Consider the following 23388-nt stretch of genomic DNA (forward strand, 5'->3'; position numbering starts at 1 on the left):
TAACACATGTGCATATATTTTGATTTTCCAAACTCTACAAAATGAAACACACAACCTAGTATATGACATTGTTCTAAGGTGACTTCACTCAACAGAATCTTTTTTTTAATGCAGTGTATTGTTTCTCTGGCTTGCCGTTCTAATAGCTCAAGCCTCTGTGAATTTTTCTCATCTGGAAATACCTTTACTGTTGTTGTAGGTTCCAGATTGGATTCATCTGAAATCGCTTTATGATTGAGAGGACTGTCTAAATTTTGTTCTATTGCTTGTTATTTAGCAAGATTTTTTTCAGTCCCTTCCTTATCTAGATCTGCTTTCTTCTGATCTCTTTAAAACTGATATATAAAATTGTAATCATTAATGAAAAACTATTTGTATGCTAATAAGTGAAATAAAATCAGACAGGATCCAGATGCACATTCCATTTTTCTACATTTTTAACTCAAAAAAATTTTTCTTTTTAACCTCTAACTCTCTCCTTAAGGACTTCCCAGTTTCTTTCCAAGTCTGTTGACTTTTCAGCTTTTCCAGCCACATTCACATATGTGTAGCTGGCTTCTGCCAGAGTATCCCTGCTGCACTTCACATAGGCTGCTGCCTCCTAGCTCCACACCCCTCAGATCAGACCCTTTCCTTGTTTGACCCTGGACATTTGTGTAGGCTTTCACCTGCAGACACCCACTGGCGATTCTGGGCCCAGGAGCCCTGACATGCTGCACTGGGCCTATCCTCTGAACTCTGTCCACTCTGGAAAGGAAGGTAGATCCAGGTAGCTGTCTGTTCTGACTTCCTGCCATTGCAGACTTTTCCTGTGAACACAAACTGGTTTCCTATGGGTCCAGGCTGCTCAGTCCCTGTGCCACACCTGGGAAGAGCGCTGTGGCTTTTGGTTTACTCTCTCTTAAAAGGAACACCTTCTATCTGGCTAGGAAATTGGTTCAAGAGGTGTTTCTTCCCTACTTTCCACCCTGGGCTCTGCTAACGCCTGAATATTTTGTTCTAAGCTTGAGTCTTTAACTAAGTTTTGATTACTTGCCTACCACAATATGCATCATTGGTAGCTGTAGGCTTTTCCACCCAGGCCCTAGTTCCTAAATAAAGGCTCAAATGCTTATTTATCAGTAAATACTAAACCTTAAGCTAGGCTTGTCCCTAACTAGCTCATAACCCATCTATACTCTTCTGTGTCTGCCTCATAGCTGGTTACCTCTCCTCAGTTTTATAGGTCCAAATTCCTCAGTCTTCCTTCGGAATCTTCCATTCCTGACTATATCCCAGAGTTCCTTTCTCCCTGATAGATGACCCACTTCCTAATCTTGTCTCAGCTTATTGGCCACCAGACTTTTATTGGCAGATGATGCTTTAACAAAATGCATAAGAGATTATCCCTACAATTGCTTCTCTTGCAGAAGACCTGGATTTTGTTCCAAGGGCATATCAAGTTGTTCTCAACTACCTGATGCTCCAGCTATAGAAGATTTGACTTCCATCTCTGTCCTTCAGTACTAATGAATCATGTGGTACTTATACCCACACTCTTGTGCACACACATAAACACATATATACATGAAAACATTTTTAGAAAAAGAAAAGACCCAACCTAGACTGTTGCAAGAAGTAGGAAAAATGATATAAAGTGAATGCAATGTCATATCCAAGGGTTTCAGTTGGCACCTGTATTTTTGAAAGTTGAGATAGTTAAAGGTTGCAATTTAGTAAAGGAAATAATTGCCAAACTTAACCATTATTTTAAGACTTAATTTTAATTATATTTGGCTATTTGCAAATCAGACCACAAGAATATTCTCTGGGGGCCTGTGTAAACCTTTTGTAAGGAGTAATTCTTTTTTAACCTCTTCTAAACAACACTCTTATCTGTCTTTAATATGTGGAAGTGTTGATTCTACATTCCCATTGGTCCTAAATTTGTGGATTTAACTGTAGATAAACAAGATTCCAGAAAAAGAATGACTGCTTGTACAGAGGGATTCTTTTGATACTCTCTGTACAGTTATGTTTACTGTTGGCAAAGCATTCATATCATATTAAATATTATAAGTGCAGGAGCCATGCTTTAAAATATTTAGGGCACTGCATAGAGATCATTTACAATATTTGGAAAGAGATTTGAGCAAATGCATAGTTTAGCCTCCTGGAGGGATATAGGGCTTCCTGAATCCAAATTCCTGGGATATTAAGGGAAAAAAACTTATCTGAAGTTTGTAGGATAAATAATGTTTCTCATTTTTTATATTATGGATTTGGAAATATTCCCATGGACTGTACCAGTTGAATTTTTCCTAATCCAAAAATCAGAAATCAGGGTTTGCAAGATGTCTCAGTTGGTAAAGATACCTTCTACCAAACATGGCAACCTGAATTTGATCCAGAACCCATGAATACATGATACTATATATTTTTCATAAAAAGGATATCCACAATACGATAAGACTGTAAAAGAATCATTTGACTTTACATATCCATAGGAAAGATATGACTATGAGAGAAACATCAGGAAAAAAAAGGTCTGTCCTCTTCTCGGGAAGGTAATAAAAAGTTAACACAGCACTGCATAAATCTCAAGTGTAAGTCACAGGGTCTGAAGATATAAGTAACCAGCTTTCTGTTTGTTAATGGGGTTGCGCAATACCAAGCAGATACATTATTAAAGTATCCAGTCTCCAGTGAGTGATTCAGAAGGATTTATTCAGTATTCAATTGTCACTCGGTAATCATAAGAGGAAGGAAACCCCTGACACAACCTCAGGTGATCTCTGAAATTTTTATCTTTGTATCCTGTTGTGTCTTCATATATTAAACCAGAGATGAAGTACATAAAAACCAGGGTACAATGGAAGTAACTACACTTTGCTAACAAGGTAATGCAGTAAAAGGAAGTATGGCCTCTGCTTTTTGTTCCTATATTGTCACTCTGTCACTATATCAAGGGGACACTTGAGTAGCCCCATGGAGACAGCTATATAGAGAAGAACTTAAGTGTCCTTCAGAGCCAGCAGCAACAGTTGTGTGAGCAACTTAATTTAGACCTTAATCTTCTAACAGCCGCCTTTTCCATGAATGCAAGCCCACTGACAAATAACAGAAGTCTAGCAAGATAGCCTGAGCCAGAAGGACACAGCCAAGGTTCTAGGTACTTGTAACCCAGACACATGATCAGAGATGATAAATCTTTGCTCTTCTTTTTAAACTAAACTTTGGAGTCTTTTGTTACCCAGTATTTGAAGAATATTTCATAGGCTAATGTGATTAATTGGTGTTTAGCTACCAACTTTGATATTCAATGTGAACGGGGTCAAAGCAAATGTGTTTCTTCTCCTGATGAATGATGTATGAAGGCTTTTAAACACACAACAGAAAACATTTTTTTTCACCACAGTTGTGAATGACTTCTATTTGATAAAAATAATGGGGAGAGGACTGAACTCAGGCAGTGCTCCTTTCTGGTTACTATTAGAAATGACATTGCTGGTATCTGCCCTCAGCATGTGGATATCACAAATGTCCCATAAATCCCCTTACTACCTCCCTACAAAAAAAATAAAACCCTTATTTCTTTTCACATTCTTTGTCTTTGAAATAACAGAAGGAAAAGCTTATGCTAATTCTCCAGCTGGATTTAGAAACAGAACAAACCCATCACTGGTAATATCTCTACTGATATAATAATGGAAATAATCAAATTGGCATTAATAGGCTTGATGGAATTTGTTTAAGTGATGAATTTAAATGTATTCACTGCATACCTTGCATAACTTGATGTTCTCTACAATCAAAAATTAATAAGCATGGAAATCTACAATGTATTTATTCCTGAAAAGGATAAATATTGTGGTCTCATGAGAAGAATTGAATGATCTCGATTGTTTTCCTCCTTAAATATAAAGTAATTAAAGGGTGAACCATCCAAAAAGAAATACAAGTAATTACAAAATGAGAGCCAGCGAAGAAGAACTCAATAACAAATAAGGGGTTGTTAAACCAGATTATTAAAGCTTGAAAATTTCAGGGTCTGGCTGGGGATGTGAAATACTGCTTCCAACAGGAGGGATTACAGGCATTTGCTTTTGAAACTCTTTGCTAATGACATACATGGTATACTGTGGAATATTTTGGATGCAAACTATATTTTCAGAAATAAAATATATCTAGATTTCAATAATAGATCCAAAATAAAATCAAGGGTTTTTTTTAGCTACTATTCTTTTAAACATCTTATATTAGACCAATAACATGGGTAGTGGGTATTCAGAGGAAAGGATGTGATTGGTTGCTGGTGTATGACATACATACAGGTGAGAAGGACTATCTCAGAAACTGAGAACAGATACAGAGTAGGAATAGAGCTGAGACTAGAAGAATACCGCCCCCTATCAGGACTGTCTAGCAACAGAATCATTTTAATGGGCAGTGGTTCTGTGTCATTTGTTATGCCACAATATCTAACTGATTCAAGAGTCGTCTCTGCTACACTGAGGAGGAGCAGGTAGTATTACTCACCTTTTAGAAGTGAGACCTGAAGTATACAGAAGAGAAAAAATATGTTGCTTAATGAATCCAGCTAGTTCAAAGGGGATGATCGTGCAGAAGTTGGATATGGTTAGCTGTTGTGTTTAGATTTAATTGTCAACTTGGCACAACCTACAATAACCTGGGAAGAGGGTATCAATAAGAGATTGTCTATGGATATGTCTGTGGGAGATTGTCTTAATTAAATTGATGTTGAAAAGGTCAGTCTACTGTGGGCAGCACCTGCTCTGAGGCCTAAACTATATGTGAGTGAAGAGATTGAGCTGAGCCCAAGCAAGCAAGCAAGCATGTACACATCAATTTCACTTTGTTCTTATCTACAGCCATGATATGACTAGCTATTTTAAATTCTTACCTTGACTTCCCCACAATGATGAAATGTAACCTGGAATTGTAAGAGGAAATAAACAGCTTCTATAATTTGCTTTTGTCAGGATATTTTATTGCAGCAACAGAAATAGAACTTGGTGTCCTAGGTAGGGTTTGATTGCTGTGAACAGATACCATGACCAAGGCAACTCTTACAAGGACAACACTTCATTGGGGCTGGCTTACAGGTTCAGAGGTTCAGTCCATTATCATCAATGTGAGAGCATGGCAGCATCTGGGCAGGCATGGTGCAGGAGGAGCTCAGAGCTCTACCTCTTCATCTGAAGGCAGCTAGGACAAAAGTCCATGCCTTTAGTGACACACCTACTTAAAGAGGCCACACCTCCTATTAGTGCCACTCCCTGGGCCAAGCATATACAAATCATTGGATACTAGCCTACTTCTCTTTGTTTACTTTATATGGTGCTTCTCTGGTTTGAGTTATATATAGACTCTTTCCTTATGAATTCATGTTGTTTGAATCTTAGCTTTACTTTATTCTCTAACACACAAACCATAAAGGAAGGCATCGAAGTACAAGGTTACATAGCTCTGATTGACTAGACAAATATACCCAGTGTGGGAAAACCTGTGCAGGTGAGGTCTTGAAATTTACAGTCCCCCTAGAGCCCTTGCTTCAATTGGGATAAAAATATTCTTAGGTGGCAAAATATACAATGAAGAAATTAATATTCTGTTCAGCACAGATTCTTAAAATGAAGGCTAACACGCCTTTTTAACTGACATACTGGAAAAATTTAAAGTATAGCATCTAGTCCATACCAAGGCTGGTCTCTTGATCCCATTTCTTTCGAAACAACTTCGCCATATCTCCACTCATTTAACAATAAGAACATCATTGGATGTCTTTCAGTTTTATGGATTTGCTTGATGTTTGGAGAACAATGTTCTCCCCTGCTAAATGGGAGAGTGAACTATTTGCTTTACAGAAGGATTTTTGACTTTACAAAGGATTACTGAATTGGACTTTAAATAGCAACATCCCCCCAGCGCACTAAACTATGACTCCATCTACAAGATATTTCTCCTTAATGCTTCAAATTCTGTTTCCCTCTGGGTCTGAACTAGGCAATGTCTACAAACCTCTTCAATCTAACAAGCACATAAAGATATGGCCAGGAGCACATGTGTTCAGAGGCCTGGCTCTAACAGCCTGGATGTTAGCCCTGACTCTGTCTCTGAGGTCCCAGCACTGTGGTATCTTTGAGTAAGTCCCTGAAGCACCTGGAGTCTCCAGACCCTGACTTGTACATTGAGTCTCAGGAGATCACCCACCTTGAGAGCTCATGGTAAAGATGGAGGAACTAATGTATAAAATGCCTATCACATTCCTAGGCATGTTACGGATTTCACCTGCAATGGTTTCAGCTCTTTTTCAATCCATTGTGTTCTTTGCAGGCAGGAGGTTGTCTTCAAAATATAATTTTTCTCTTGCAAAACTGCTCTGCTTAAACTCTCAACAGTCCCCCGCTGCTCTAATCAAAACTCAATTGCCTTGAATGTCTTACTGAGGCCTCCCTGCCTGGTGTCACCCTGGCTGCCAGTCTCATTAGTCACCATGCTCATTCTTGGCTTGCACAGAAGCCTGAAAATGTTGGTCCCAATTGAAGCAAAACAAAACAAAAGTAATTTTCCCTGTGAGGCTCAGCCACATTTCTCTGCTCCTGCTGGCAGTGGGACTCCCTAGAAGCTTTGGCCCGGCCCTCTCTCAACAGTCGCCCTCCTCACAACTGTGTTTGGCACCTCCATGTGTCCATCGTCAAAAATGAACCCTTGGTGTGTGTCTTCTCCTTGCTTGCTCTTGCTGGATAAATCCTGCTGTCATTTCATGCTGACCTCAAGTTTCTGGTCACTGATGTTGGAACTTTGGAGAATGTGTGACTGAATCTGAGCCATCATCCCATCAACCAAGCCAAATTTGCCACCCCATCCTTAGAGAATGATTGAAAGATAGCTGTCTATTGGTCACATTTCTGTTGCTGTGACAAGATGTCTGAGGCACTTGGCTTCCAAAGAAGAAGGGTTTGTTTTAGAAATTCCAGTCCAGGATTGGTCATCCCCATTGCTTGAGTCTTCGGAGAGGTAGCAGACCATGTTGCAGAAAATATAGTACATAGTAACCATTTACTTCAAGATCTAGGGAGCAAGAAAATAGAATGGGAGATAGTACACTGGACTCTGTAATTACAGTTAAGAGCCTACTACAAATGATCCAGGGGTCTTCTACTAGGTTGCATGGCCTAAAGGTCCTACCTTCTCCCAATAGATCTACCAGAAAACCAAGCTCTAAACTTGCGGGCCTTTCGGGGAAACATTCACCATCTGACCTATGTATGACAGCCTCTCATTCCCTGAAGTATACCCACATGTGAATCAGTGCCAACCCCTTGTTCTTTCCTTACACACTCATTACAAAACACTCAGCTCTGATTCAACAGGAATCAGGTTCTTTGAAAACAGACGCCAGAGCAAAGTCTCGCTTGGCTGTTATTTTAGTTATTTTTCTTTTGCTGTGATTAGTCACCATGACCAAGGCAAATTACAGAAGTAAATGTTTATTGGGTGTTTACATTAGACAGTGAGTCCATGACCATCATGGCAAAAGTGCATGGGAGAAGGCAGATAGGATGGCACCAGGGTCATAACTGAGAGCTTATATCTTGATCCACAAGTACAACGTTGAGAAAGGGGAAAGGGTGGGGACGGGAGATAACACTAATTGGGTATACTGGGAATGACATCAGGTTTTGAAACTTCAATGCCTGTTCTCAGTCACATACCTCCTCCAACAAGGCTATATCTCTTAATCCTCCCCTAACAGTTCTACCAACTGAGGACCAAATACTCAAACATATGAGCCTATGGGAGCCATTCTCGTTCCAACCACCATGGCTACTCAATACCTCCCCACCATAAGCATGAAATCATTTATTGTTATATTTACTTTATATTTATGTTCCTTTCCCAAATACACGCTTTTCAGAGACAGGTGTGTTACCTTGCCTGAAACATCTTTCCCAAACAGAAACGTGCCTGTCTCAAGCTCAAAGAGTAGCTGTGTGTGCTCTTGGTGTGCTGGTTTTCTATAGTCTGCCACCTCTGACGACACCTTGTACATCATTTCTCCAGAGAAGCCTCATCAGCTTCTCCAAGTAGCTACGCTAGGTCTAAGCCTCTCTTCTCTGTCTTTTAAGTGGCTCAAGCTCATGTTTGTTTGTGATTACAGAACTCTACCAGGTGTAAACAAAAAGCAACAGAGCCTTCACTCTCATCATCAATTCATTATTATCTAAGTAATATCTAGCACATTGTAAGTACTCAATATTTATCGAATGCACAAATATGAGGTGACATTCACACTATTGTAAATATCCCTCTGCTTATTAGTAACCTCCAAGCATAAAGGTGGTAAATATGATGAAAGGCAGACTTCTTCATTTGCTATTTGGAAATTTTTTTCCCTTGGCTTGAATACATCCCAGTTAACTACAGGACTTTGTGTGCATTTTTTGTTTTCTAATCTTCATTTCTTTATTGCTTTTCTATTGCAGCAACAAAATTTCATAACCAAGACAATGTATAAAAGGACATTTATTTAGGCTTACAGTCCTGAGGGATAAGGCTACACCATTGTAGGAGGCAGGCATGGAGGCCAGAGCAGGAAGCTAAAAGATCACATTGTTCAGTGCAAGGTCAAAGGAGAAAGTGAGCTGGAAAGAGCGTGAGGCTTTAATTTCTCAAAATCTGCCCCCAGGGACATACTTACTCCTGCAAGGCTGCTTCTCTAAACCTCCCTGAAGAGTGCCACCAAACTGGGACCAAGTATTCAAGTGGATGAACCTATGAGGGACAGTTCTTATTTACGATACTGTAGTGGTTAAAGGAGTGTATACGATAGAATTCTCGCCTTTTACTAGAATTCTACTTCAGTATGATTCATTTTTATTTGGAGCAAGCCCTTCAGTTCCCACCAAGGAGACATGCAAACATCAAAGTTTCATGTGGCAATGCCTAGCCCTCGAAGAAAACCCATTTTAAATGTTTTCTTCTCAAATCTATTTCATGAGACATCAAGTCAAGGAACTCATCAGCATTATTAAAGATAACAACAGGGGCTGGGGATTTAGCTCAGTGGTAGAGCGCTTACCTAGGAAGCGCAAGGCCCTGGGTTCGGTCCCCGGCTCCGAAAAAAAAAAGAACCAAGAAAAAAAAAAAAATAAAGATAACAACATAAAATAACCCATCACAAAAGCAATGGTGTATATCTCCTACCATCACACATATAGTGTGTTGTGCTAACAGAATTAGAACAAAACTGCGTATGTTCTGATTCATCTGGTTGTATCAGTAATTCAACCCAAGAAATGATTTTTATAAATTTAAAACTAGCTACCTTCTTTGTCTGATGGCCATTTTTTATTTTCCCTTCAGAAGAGTTGGGAAGGAAGAGGCTTGAGCTAACTGCTTATGTATTCTTTGATCTTTCATTCAAACATTTACATAATGTGTCCCTGGTAGGATGCTCAAGATTGACTGCTGAGCACTAAATAGTCTGGGCTCAGCTTCGGCAATAGATGAATACACAAAGCCCTAATGGGATTTTCTGATGCACAGCTCCACCTCTCCTTCCCACCCTGCTTCTCAATGGACACTATAACTCTTGTTATGTATCTGGGACCTTGATATCTAGTGTAGCTGCGTGAGAGAGGAAGAGATGAGCATGTGTGTTCACGGGGAGCTGAAGAAAAAAGGAAGCAGATGCTCTAGTGATTTTATTACCAAAGTTTTCAAGCATATAGTAAGCATATAAAATAATAAAAATGAACATCCTTGCACACACTACCTAATACAGCAGCTATTAAGATACATTAAATGGTCATAGCCATGTTTTCAATTTAACTTTGTTAGATATTAGCAATTTTCCTGGTTATATCAGATCCTTTGAAAACAAGAAAGGTGTGACTTGGTCCTCGGAGGCCACTACTATGCTGTTCACTCTCCCTCTCCTCTTTCCCAGGGGCATCTGTTCCCCTTTTGACATACATACTTTAGCCATAAACATTAATCTTTGTATGTTTAAGATAGGCAGATGAAGCAGAGCCTTGTGGAACAGACTTGATAGCCAAGAAACCTAGGGGTTCGAGACAGCTGAATGTTAAATTCAAGACCTTCCCAGGCAACAGGCTGAGTTCTGCGTTAACCTAGGCAATCCAGTGAGATCCAGTTTCAAAGCAAAAGATTAAGGATGGAGCTAGTGGTAAATAACTTGGGTACTCCAGGCTGTAGCTTTATCTCTGGTGCACTAGCACAGATTAAGAAAGAAGTACATGAACATAAACAGATGATCTCGGCCAGCTGTACGTCCATTTCTCAGTTCACACTTTCAGCCTTAAAATGCCAAACCTGAGTGAAAGGAAGACCTTCCATTCACTCATTTTTAACCGACTAAATCACATCAAGCATTTAACGATTCATAGTTTCTATCTTCATATCCACAGTACTGATTTAGATGCTGTCATTTGTCCACTTGACACAGCCTATAGTATCTGACAGAGTATCAATCGAGGGTATGCCCAGATTAGACTGGACTATGGCTATGGTTATGAAGGATTGTTTTAGTGGATGGCTGATGCGGTATGGTCTCATCCACCACGGGTGGCTGCATCCCTAAACAGATGGGCTTAGCTAATTGTGAGCCAAAGAGCTAGCCAGAGAATGAGCCAGCAAGTGTCAGTCCTCTGTTGACTCTGCTTCAGGCTTCTACCTTAAGTTCCTGTCTGGACTTCCCTCAATGACAGATTGTCACTTGGAAGTTTAGGCCAAATAAATTCTTCTTTCCCCAAGTTGCTTTTGGTCAGAGTATTTTATCACAGCCAGAGAAAGCTAACTAGAAAGTGAATTTATTACACAGCTTCCTTCTTCCTTCTGGGACAAAGCTCATGGAGGAAGTGAAAGAAGGATAAATCCATACTGTTGTAGTTTGAGGAAAAATGGCCCTCATAGTCTCATATGTTTGAAAGTGTAGTCACCAACGAGTGGCTTTATTTGAGAAGGATTAGGAGGATGGCCTTGTTAGAGGAAGTGTGTCATTGGTGGCAGGCTTAAAAGTTTCAAAAGTCATCCCAGCCCCAGCCTGGCTCTCTTTCTTGGTTTGAAGATCAAGATATAGCTCTCAGCTACTGCTCCAATACCATGCATGCAGCCATGCTTCCAGCCATGATGATAATGAACTAAACCTTTGAAACAGGAAGCAAGTCTCTAATTAAATGTTTGCTTTTATAAGAGTTGCCTTGGTCACAGTGTCTGTTCACAGTAATAAAATAGTAGCTAAACCACATGTCTTTCATCGTAATAATTTGAATTCATATTTTCAGAGACAACGTAGATGGCTAAAGTAAGTCAGTCCACCACAGTCCAGCTTGGCTAGATCATAGTGGCTGTATATAATAGTCAAATGCTATTCTAGAAGTTTGAAGGTACCTATCAAAAGTCAATATTTTAAGAATAAAATTTTGAGTCAAGCTGGTCATACTTCATTATATGGGGAGGTGCTGTAAAAATGTAGTGAAGTCAAGACTGACCTCCCATCAGCAGAAAATAATGCTGCCCACAGATTGACTTATATCTCAGCTTGCAACTCACCCTTGGGACTTCAGCCTGTCAGACTGCACTACATGCTGGGGATATGCTGTACTTTCCACTTTCAAGCTAACTCCTAAAACAAATACATTTTGGGGACATAATCATCTAGGTTTCCTAGCTAATGGGAGTTCACAAAGAAGCAGAAATCTAATGCCCAAGATGGCACTTCAAATTAAGACAAAAAACAATTCCAAAATACTGAGGTAAAAGAAATAAATAATGAGTATGAAGGTTTTTTTTAAATTGTAAGAAGATAATTATGAAAATACTGCTTAGATGGGTGAACACTTGATTCGGCAGTTGAACACTTGATTTTCTTACAAAAGCTCAAAGTTTTGTTGCCAGAACCCAAATCAGTCAGCTCATAATCCTGTGTAACTACAGCTTTAGGGGAACTGTTAGCCTCTTCTGGCTTCTCTGGACCCCGCAGTCATGTGCACATTCCCACACACAGACGCAGAGACACAAAATTAAAAATAAATTTCCCAGTTATCAAATCAGGTCAATTTTTAGACATGGTAGCATGTAGTTCTCAAGGATAACACCTTTTTAAAATCTATCCATCCTTGTCAACATCCAGTGGCATGAAAATGCAGCGTGAGCCACCTGTTACTGTTTGATCTGATTTCATGTTCCTTTCTGGAAACTTTGAAAGCATCTCAAGATGAGCTGAATAATGGGACATCGGTTTAACCAGTGTCTCCAGTCTTCACACCAGTAGTCCGGTAACGAGATAGGCAGTTGGATGAAGTGAACAGAAACACAGATGCTCTGAGCTATGTCCATGCAGGAGAACTCCCTTCTCACAGATGTGTAAGTGGTATTCCCCTACGGTGCCTCTTTTGTGGAAGCATTTTCCATTTAATCAACCTTCTTTTGCCCACATGCCTGAGAAATGCAATTCCCTTTCTGCTAAGGGAAATTTGTCCCTGGCTGGTTTAATTATATTTATGTGTTCTCACCCTGACTGGACATGCATCAGCAGGAGTTCAGCAAAGGCAGAGAGATGAAGGGTCACTGGGGGTGGAGAAGTGATTCGTCTCCGTGAGGCATCGCTTTGTCTTTCTATCCATCCTTTCTGAAGGTGTGTTCCCGAGCAGCTAGTAGCTGCGGGTGCATAACCTAAAGACTTCAAGACGCAAAAGTGCTGAGAGAAAGAGAACTGGAATGCAGTGAAAAATGCCAAAGCACAGGGAAAGAAATTGGCTCCAACAGAGCCCCAGTTCAGCTGCTATGATGAGTAATCCTGGGTAAGTCTCTTCAACTCACTGGCACCATAGTATTCTCTGCCTAACCTATCCCAGTACCCAGGCAAAATGTGAAAATAGGTAAATGGTCCAAGAGATGGGTTGAAATATTATAAATTGGATACACATATTCAAATATGACACCGTACCTTAAAACAAACAATTTTCGTGTATCAGTTAAAAATAATTTTGTAAAAAATAATTAATGGAAGTAACTACAGAAATAAAAATTGTTTGAAAAATGTGTCATATGCAAGGATAAACACTTGGGTGTCTGGAATCTACCTGGCTGTGACATCCATCACCCCAGAGATGCCAGAGATGATTGGGCTGATGTCGTGCTGAACAAGCGTCTCTTCCTCCTACACTGTTCCTTGTGTGTTTCTCCTGAAGCTTCAAAATGGGTGCAGGACACTCACTGCCTATAGCCTGGTGTGATTTCCCTCCTGGGTGACGGCCACTCTGTTGGGCCAGAGTCCTGCAGATTCATGATCAGATGCAATTCCTGATCTGATCCATGTCATTTTCGGAAGTTACTTGGATTTAAATAATGTGGGTCAAAAAAGATGGCCTTCCCAAATACAGGAGGACCCACCTTCAGGAGTAACTGCACTCCCCTGCCAGAACCCCCAGACGAGTTCTCCAAGTTTTAAAACTCAGAATGCTTCCTGTGACACTCCTTTATGGCTCACAAAGCTACAATTAGGGAGAGAGTTCAAACTTTTTCTTGAAAAATTAAATTTATGAAAATTGTTTATGTTTTATCTTTAAAACAAGGTCATGGTGCCGTCATTGATGATCATTTAAAAGCACAAAGAATTAAACTTTTTAAGATCATTTTCCAAAAGGAAATTAAATGATAGCATGATGCGGCGCCCTTTAATGTTCAGCAATAAAGATGATTATTTCTGTGAAAATCCTTGAGATTTCAATTTCTCCATAGGTTCCCCCATACCCTTTGATATTCATATCATCAAATTATTCTCTTTTGAAGCTTATGGTGTCATCATCATCACTGATTTTTCTTTTCTTCAATTATTCATCAGGCTGACACTCTCAGAGCCGCATTTGTCAATTACTTCGCGTGAGATCAGAGAGGTCCTCCATTACGGCTTTCATCTTGCCAAACTCTGCACCTTTTCCAAGAGGCGCACAGTTTCCTCACGTTTCCAATCAAAGCATGATGTAGTCGAACTGTGTTGCCAGGCATTTGAGAGTGAGTCATCAAATAGCCATCACGGATACAAATAAGAGCACTTAGTGAGAAGATGTCTTGAGATGGGCATGAATTTTAAGAGCATCGGGGGCTGAAGAAAATGATTAGCTGGTAAATTTCTTGACATACAAACATGGGGGAGGGCCTGAGATCAGATCCCTAGCATCCATGCTCCCCCAAAATGAGCCAGGCATGGCAACACACCTAGTATTAACGAGGAGAATCTGTGGGTCTTTCTACCTAGGCAATTTAGTCAAATAGGCGAGCTCCAGTTTCAGTAAGAGAACTTACAGGTTCTTGGTCTCAGCTTTCCAGATGCTGGGATTACAGGTGTGGGCCAACATAACCAGTGGCCTAGAAACTCTTGATCATCCTTTCTGTGCATTTGACCCCACAAACCTCAGACACTAACCTTGATTTTGACACAGTGTTTTTCCAAACCTTCAGTGCAGCAGATAAATGAATGAAAAAGTCTTACTCATGGCCCTGCTCTGCCTTTTAAAAATATGTTTAAATAGTCAGTCTTGACTTTTAACATGTTTGCATACTTCATAAGCATCATGAAGACCTCTCCTCCAAATACCACTGCATAAAAATATCACAACCATTTTATAGATTTGTAAGTTGAGGCATGGCAAGATGGAGTGACCTGACAAATATACAGCTCATGAACAAGTGCTCCCTATATGACACCATATGCTATGTAACTGAGTAATTGGCACTGCACAAGGCAGGCAATGTGCATGAACAGTTGTGTCTTCACTGGACTCTTGCAGCACTTTAGAGGGAATGGAGTCTTTCTGGTCCCTTTGCATCAAGAAGGGTACAGCATAGGTTTGTCTCCTTAATATTAGAGCCCAAAGGACAGAAAATCTCTTGTCTTGATCTATAACCCAGCCAAACTGTAGTCTGGTTTATCATCTTCAGGTTGTGTGCTCATATGAAGGCTTAGATTTCTGCTTCTGACAGATCATAGAACCATGTCTTCCATTCTGATGTTCAAGTCCATCCGGAGACAGTCTTTTACAGACTCTCAAGCACCATGGTCTGTTATGTGTTATCCTATTACCAAATCTGTTCTGTTTCTCTCTATCACGCTTTTTCTACAGTGTCCTTTTGGAAGGCATTCATGAAAGTAAAAACCATAGTTAAATCTAGATTGATGATTTCTCAAACTCAACTTTTAAGATGGGTTTTCAATATCTACAAAAGTCTATTTCAGTATTTACGAGGAACTATTGTAGCAACCTATGTTTATAATTTCCCTCACGTCCATAATTTTAAATTAACATGTAATATAGTGACCTTCACTTTGGTGTATGGTGACCTTCACTTTGGTGTATGGTATATGAGTTTTAATGCATTCATAGAATAGTTTAACCACTATTGTAATCAATAAACATTTTATTCCCATCTCTGTACAGACACAACTTCCCCAACCCTAACACCTAATTGCCAGGATACTGTTTCACACTATTACAGCTTCATGTTTTCTACAAGTTCTTATCAATGGCGTTCTCACATTCAAACTCTGGAATCTTCTATTCAAGCCAATTTTTTCAAGATGCATTTATTCGGTTGTGGTCTTAGCGATTCTTTGCACTGTTGAATATATCCCATTGCATCAATGCTCTAGAGTGTATTAATCTATCCATCTGTTGAAGGGCATTTTGGTAGTTTCCATATGTTGTGATGATGAACAGAGCAACTGGAGGTATTCCACAAGGATTTGTGTATAACTATATGCTTCGTCCCTAGTGAATATCCAGAAAGGGTTTAGTAGGACATATGGTAAGTAAACATTTAATTCCCAAAGAAAATGTCAAGCTATTTCCTCAGAACAACAGCTAATTCATTTTCTAGGGCTCTTGTTTTCTACTTGCTCTTCCTGGTTTGATCCTTGGTTTTAGAAGACTAATACACTAGGGCTACATCAACAGAATTCCCTATACTGGGAATTCTGACCAAGTTTGACTGAGGAGAACCAGTGTCAAAGAGGAGAGTGGAGAAGAAAAAAGCTTTTCTCCTACTCCTTCCACAGTGAAGGCCATAGCTGCTGTTCTCTATGGAGCATCCAAATCTGCTGCTTAGAACAGGCATCCCATGTGTTCGCCTCTGATTAACCTTGCCTTCAGGTCTGCACCGCTGACCATGGGTAATTGTACTCATTCACCCTGATTACAGACCCACTGAATATTTTATTCACTCTTTCCCAAATTGTTGTGAGTTAGGAAGACACAGGACTCCCTGAGGTACCATGTGACTTCCATATGATCACATGACTAGAAGTCGTAAAGTCAAACTATACTAGAATATCTCTTAACTCTTGAATATGTGGTCTTACCAACAAGGTTGGAGTTGGGTTCATTTTTGTCAATGCTTTTACAATATAGTTTCACAAATAATTCAATGTATAATCTACATAGATTAAAATTAAGAACAGAAGTTGGACCCTGATATTCTGGATAGAGGGAAGCTTTAAATTTCCTATTTTCTCTATAAAAAGTTTCAGGGTGATGTTGGGGGAGGACAGTGAAAAAGAGTACTAAAGAGACAACTTGATTGTGAGGGGCATCTCTGGGACAAGCTAAAACACTAGAGTAATGGAAATTAGCAGGAATCTATGAAGGTGACCCTACCTAAGACTCCTGGCAGTGGGGGATATGGAGCCTGAACCAGTCATCTCCTAAAACCAGGCAAGACTTCCAATGGAGGGATTGGGAAACCAACCCAGTGATACATCCTTGGATCCACAATTTGTCCTGCCTATAGAATGTGCAGGGGTGAGGAATGAAGCAGAATTTGAGGAAAGGGCCAACCAATGACTATCCCAGCTTGAGACCCATGCCATGAGAGGCAGCCCACTCCTGATGCTATTGATGATTCTGCTATATCTGCAGACAAGAACCTAGCATAAATGTCATCAGAGGGGCTTCACCCAGCAACTCTTAGAACCTGATGCAAAGACCCACAGCCAAACAGTGAGAGTAGAGCTGTGGAATCCTGTAAGAGTGGGAGGAAAAATTAAGGGAGGCAAAGGAGTCGAGGAAACCACATGAAAATGTACAGAGTCAACTAGCCTGAGCCCATGGGGGCACATGGAGACTGAACTACCCAACCAGAAAGCATGAAGGATGGACCGGGCCCTCTGTGTATATGTACCAGTTGTTCAACTGGGTCTTCACCTGGGACTCCTAAAAGGGATTCCTTTCCCCTAATTGGATTGCTTTATCATTTTCTCCATGAAAGAGGATGTGCCTAATTTTGAAAGACAAGGCCCGCCATTTTACAAGTAACAAGTTGGGAAGAGGGAAGGGAGAAGAGATCAGAAAGTAGAGTTGTCTTACCTCACAGATTACATTTCCCTCATTCCAGTCACCAGGAGACCATGGTTGACCCCCTCCATGGAACTGAGGTATTAAATTCCCAACCCCTCCTTACTATCTGAGTATCTTTCCCAGGTGAGTAAATGAATCTATCTGAAAAGCTCCTGCCTTCCAGGTTTACTGATACAAAAATTAGTAATGCCTTTGTAATTTTCTTTCAGAATTGATCTTGTGTCTGCAGAGGCCTACAATTTTTCTAAATAACCAACTGAAATGTGCCAAGAAATATATTTTAGATGGGAGAGTTTACTCATCCCCATGAGCAGATTGCATGGATAAATATGACTTCTTTCCTTTTGATTTATTTGACATTTTTCAATTTCTAATATGGGTATTTTTGTATTTTAAACATCAAATATTCTACCATTAGCTTTGGTAATTTAATGATTGGTGCCCAGTTGGTGGCATTGTTTGGGGAGGTAGTTTAGCATTGTGGAATATGGTATACTGGGGTGACTTGAGAGTCACGTTTGGTTATAGTAGAAAAGTTACCAATAGAAGTAAATTTAATAAACTACAATAAAAGTTCTGGGTAAGAAAACTTGAGCAGAACAGTGAGACAGCTCAGGGGTTAAAGGTACCTATCACTAAGCCTTACACCCTGAGTTGGAGATTCAGGAACTTAATGAGAGAAGGAAAAAGCTGGCTCCCACAAGTTGTCTACACACACACACACACACACACACACACACACACACACACAAACATACACAAACCTACATGCACACCTATTCGCATAAGCGTGCACACACATGCACACACATACACACACTGAATAAGTATATGATTTTAAAACAATTTTTAAAGTGGTAAATTTAAATACTTTATTTTTAAATGAAATTAGCATTACATACTGCTAATATGTGCTGATATTCAGTATTTGAGTGAATTATTGGTCATTTTCAAACTATAAATATTTTAAATAAACTCCTGGTAACATATAATTAATAATGGTAAAGCTGGAAATAATCTCTCTTAACAAAGCAGCTACGGACAACCTGAGCTTGTTCTATGACACAGAGAGATACACTACTGTGGGGGACACTGCAGCCATACACACTTCGTCTGCTCATCCTACTGCAAATACTCCTGAGCTTATTTAAACCGCTGCCTGGGAAAAGCACATGTGTGAGCTAGTTCTTTTCTCTTTCATATCAAGAACTTATTTCTTGCTTTCTTTACATGAGATTAGCAAGTCACGATGTCCACACATGCACTCTCAAAGGCCTGCTAAATGTCTGGATTCTTTAAATTTTCTTGGCGTTATGGCAAAACACCTGATTAAGTGATTTACAGAAGAAAAGCTTTTGTGGGATGACAGTTTAAGGATCCAGTCTATCCTGGCAGGGAAGGAATAAGGGTAGAAATCTGAGGCAGTGTTGACATCGTATCTAGTCAAGTAGCAGAGAAAATGAGTGCTGATATCAACTCATGTTTTCCTGTTTACTAACCCAGGGTGACCACTCAGGGAATAATGCTGCCTGCATGTAAGAATGGATCTTCCCAACTCAATTAACTTCATCAAACTCTTCCTTACAGACAGACTCAGAGGCTTGCCTATGACCTAGAATGCATCACTCTAGGCTTTTCTGGGTTTCAAAATATCCACTGTTATTGTTAATAACAAAGGTGATGGCATATAGCTGTCAGCACTGCAGTGCCAGTTCAGATAGAGGCACCAAGCTCTTAACACTTACTGCAGTTTTCATATCCAGCACACATACCAAAAAGTCACTTTCTCTTAGGAATATCTTTGATGAAGCAGTAGAACAATTAACCTTATTAAGCTGTTAGTCTGATTGGTTTTTCTCTATGTGCAAATTGTGTTTTACTTTAGCAGCTTTCATAACATGTTGTTTCTTATGTACACTTACCCATTCCCTTATAGCCACGTTCAGAAGCTTGCCTATCCAGTGGGTCTAGACCCTGTCAAATTGGCAATATTAGCCTGCACAGTACCTTTAATTGAAGATGACCATCTGAGGGATTTCCAGAAATGTGGTACTTTCACAAATAACCATGTTAAAGGTGGGGCAGGGGTCTGGACATGGTAAGCAGCTGACTATAATTTCCCTACCTTGTGTATAAATCACAATAAAGCATGGTGCCCTAGACATTTACACAATTATAAGGTGCTATTTTAAATCAAAAGAAATCTGGAAATAATGGGAAAAATCATAAATAAAATACTTTTTTACAATGTCTCCTATATACACTATTTTTTTTACGTTTTTGGGTCTCAATGTATCCTCTGAAAATCTACCAAAGGCCCCTAGGAACATTTAACACATGGATATAAAGGTTTTCTGTTTTCCATATTGTAAATTAAAATTGAAAAGCATAAAGGACCTATTATTTAAAAATAACAGCCTATAACAAGTTAATATATGTAACAAATTTATGTGAAAACAGGAAAGAAGAAAAAAATGTTCTTAACATTAGCAAGCTGTGATGTTGAGGTTAGAAGATTCGAGTTTTTCTAGATTTCTGAGCCTGTCTGAATAGATGATCTCATTTGTCATCTGCCACAAATGCTGTCTGTTGTTTCTCTTGGAGAGACAAACTTGCCTCATTCATTTTAAAGAAAGCATCTGCCAAGTTCTACAGTCTAAACAACTGTGCCGTGTCTGCCTGTTGTTCTTTCTGGTAAAACAGTGCTCAGTGAACAAAAGAGCTACACTGCTGGCAACTCAAACAAGTGTTAATGTGTTGCCCTTTAAGAAGAGACCCACACTTGCTGTGTCTCTTTTTATACAGTTTAAGGTATAACATGGGGTATATTGTACACTGCACAAGGTTATAACTGTAGACTATAAAATTATTAGCATAGTACATAGTATGAGAACTTAATAAGATTAATTATCCTACTACTTCATCAAAGATATTCCTAAGAGAAAGTGACTTTTTTGGTATGTGTGCTGGGTATGAAAACTGCAGTAAGTGTTAAAGAGTTTGGATCCTCTACGTAAACTGGTACTGCAGCGCTGACAGCTTTATGTCATTACCTTTGTTATTATTAACAAAAAGGCCAAGAAAATTAAGCAGGGCAGGACTTATGGCCACAACCTATAATGCTGTCTACCTTGGAGTCTGAAGCAGAAAGAATTCAAAGCCTACCTGGGCAACAACGTGAGTTCAAAGCCAGCCTTGGGTAACTTAAAGAGGTTTTGTCTCTAAGAATTAAATAGGCCTAGGGATATAGCACAATGACACACCATGCATGGGGCCTTAGATTCAATCACAAATACTATGAGAGAGGGGAGAGAGAGAGAGAGAGAGAGAGAGAGAGAGAGAGAGAGAGAGAGAGAGAGAGAGAGAGAAACAGAGAGAGAGAAACAGAGAGAGAGAAACAGAGAGAGAGGAACAGAGAGAGAGAAACAGAGAGGGAAACAGAGAGAGAAACAGAGAAAGAGAAGCAGAGAGAGAGAAACAGACAGAGAGAAACAGAGAGAAACAGAGAGAGAGAAACAGAGAGAGAAACAGAGAGAAACAGAGAGAAACAGAGAGACAGAGGATAGTTCTCAGAATCCCCATAAAAGGGATTTTTTTTGTACACCTAGGGAGTATTGATCAGATTTCGATAAAATTTGTCATAAATTCTTTCCCTTTTAACCTTCATAGATCCCTCTACCTTGAATGAATTGAGGATAAGTTTGGAGTCACCCATTAATGGACAGGGAAAGATAAACAACTGTCTCTCCCAGTTAAACATCTCTAAAGATATGACCCTTTCTCTCCTTTATCTACTATATGAATTTTATCTCAGAAAGAGTCCTAACTCAGAACACACTGTTTAGGTTGCATAGTTTAATGCTATGGATTTTCCATTCTATAATTTACTTATTAAATAAATCTATAATAGAGTTATTGATTACTTAATTGATGTTCAGATACTCATTATCTTTCTCCTTATTTTCTATGAATATCCTACAATATTCTGAAAATATTAGGATGGATATTGATCTAGAAAGATGGATCAGTGGCTTGCTGGACATATAGGAGTCCCTGAGTTTAGATCCTCATGACCTGCATAAATCCAGGAGTGGTAGCATGAGTCTGTAACCCCAGAACTGGAAGCAGAGACAGTTAAATCTCAGGTGTTCAATTGGCGGGTAATCTAGTTAAAATTGTAAGCTACAGGTACACTGAGACGCAGTCTCCATAACTAAAGGTGGAAAAGCAATTAAGACATCCTGGTATCAGTATGTAGCCTCCAAATGTGTCTGCAGAAGGCAGTGCACCTGCATACACAGAGGCACAGATGCATATATAACACACGCATGCCCAAGTATTCTCAAACACGTGTCATAGTATAAATAATACTAACAATAATAATAAAATAAAACAAAAAAATGATTGTGTTTGATTCTGCCTGATCATAACAAAAGCATTGTTTTCTATTGCTGGAAGGAAGCACTGTATCATATCAGTTGAAGAAAAACAAATCATTGGTGATTACTTAATTGGTATTCAAATACTCATTCTCTTTCTCGTCCATCTTTTTATAAATATTCAGCAATGTGTTCTGAACATATTTATTAGAATAGAGTCATAAAATTGTTGTTTGAGTTAGATTTCTTTAAATTACTAAGCTAGAAAGATGGAAGAATGTTGAAAACTCACTGTAATTTTGATAAGATTATAGTAAATTCTTTTTTTTTCTTTTTTTCAGAGCTGGGGACCAAACCCAGGGCCTTGCACTTGCTAGGCAAGCGCTCTACCACTGAACCAAATCCCCAACCCCTACAGTAAATTCTTAATGGTGTCAAATACTGTAAGTCTTACATGAGTCCAACCTAGCAATGAAGTCTGTCATCAGACCCCATGGATTGCCAGGATTGATCCAGCTCATCTGGCTGGCTAAGCTAGTTTTCTCTTTCTCTCTCACTGTCCCATAGATGCCCCTATTAAAGGATCAAAAAGGAAAATCTTCCCAGATTAAAGGAGACTGGTTTGGTCAGGATGAGTAGCTCAGCTCTCTTCCTAGAACCTCCTAACTAACTCTCAAATAAGTTAAGGAAAGAGAAGAAAATTGTTTCTTGCCTCAAATTTTCTGGTAGGATGAGAATGGTGATTTATATTTATAAAGTGTTTGAGCCATAAAATTGCTCACTATCTGAATACTTAAGACAGTTTAGGATGCTGTGGAAATCACAGGCTTTGTATCTGAGTAGGCTCAGAACTCATATCTGATCACTACTGTTGTAACCAAAGATTGAGGATACTCACAGTAAGAAGAATTACACTTGGCAAATATATTTCACAAGGATTGGGGTTTTTCCTCGTTTTATTAATTCTTAATATTTTTTGCAGCATCTTTTAGTAACTCAACCCCCTACTCCTCTCAGATGGGATTACCCTATAATGTGACAATATTATTCATACTAGATAATACAGATAAACAAATAAAAACTCAGAGTCAAAAATGTGTCACTGTCTTTGTGATTGTTGGTCATTGATGTTCCCTAGGCCCAAAAATATTACAGCAATGGGAATGCTATTGCTCTTGGCTACCCTCTAGAGTAGACTATTATTGGTAGGACTCTATTGATAGACATTATAGAACATGAAGAAATCAACTGGGTACTCAAGAAATCAAGTGGAAGCTTCATCACTATTGGCTAGTATAATAATGCTATAAGGTACTACTTCTCCATTCTGCCCCAGTGAACTCTCTTCACAATTATCTCTTCTTATCAAATCCCCAGCATGAAGCATGTAGTTAGCATTCTTTTGAAGTCTGATCATTAAGAAGCAGGTACTGTAACCTGATCATGGCATGGCCAGAACTCAACAGGCTACCTCTCTGGCAATAAACAAAGTGTGCTCTGAATGTCAGAGATCATCAAAATATTCATCTTTCACTTAATCCTATAAATTTATGTTTATAATTTCTCAGCTATAAAAGGATTGATTTCTATTCAGAGGAGATGGCATATACCATATATTGGAAAATGGA

General features: G+C 39.3%; 1 long non-coding RNA gene across 1 annotated transcript in view; it reads right to left on the bottom strand.

Annotated features, from left to right (window-relative positions):
* Positions 1 to 4977: 4977 nt before the first annotated feature.
* LOC134486832 (uncharacterized) overlaps positions 4978 to 23388 on the bottom strand; it is a 247575-nt gene continuing 229164 nt past the window's right edge. Inside the window, exon 3 of the long non-coding RNA XR_015686115.1 lies at positions 4978 to 7074. This is a non-coding gene — a long non-coding RNA (uncharacterized LOC134486832). The remainder of the gene's footprint in view (positions 7075 to 23388) is intronic.

The sequence above is a fragment of the Rattus norvegicus genome, chromosome 4, assembly GCF_021556685.1.
Source record: "Rattus norvegicus strain SHRSP/BbbUtx chromosome 4, alternate assembly SHRSP_T2T, whole genome shotgun sequence".
NCBI classification, from domain to species: Eukaryota; Metazoa; Chordata; class Mammalia; order Rodentia; family Muridae; genus Rattus; species Rattus norvegicus.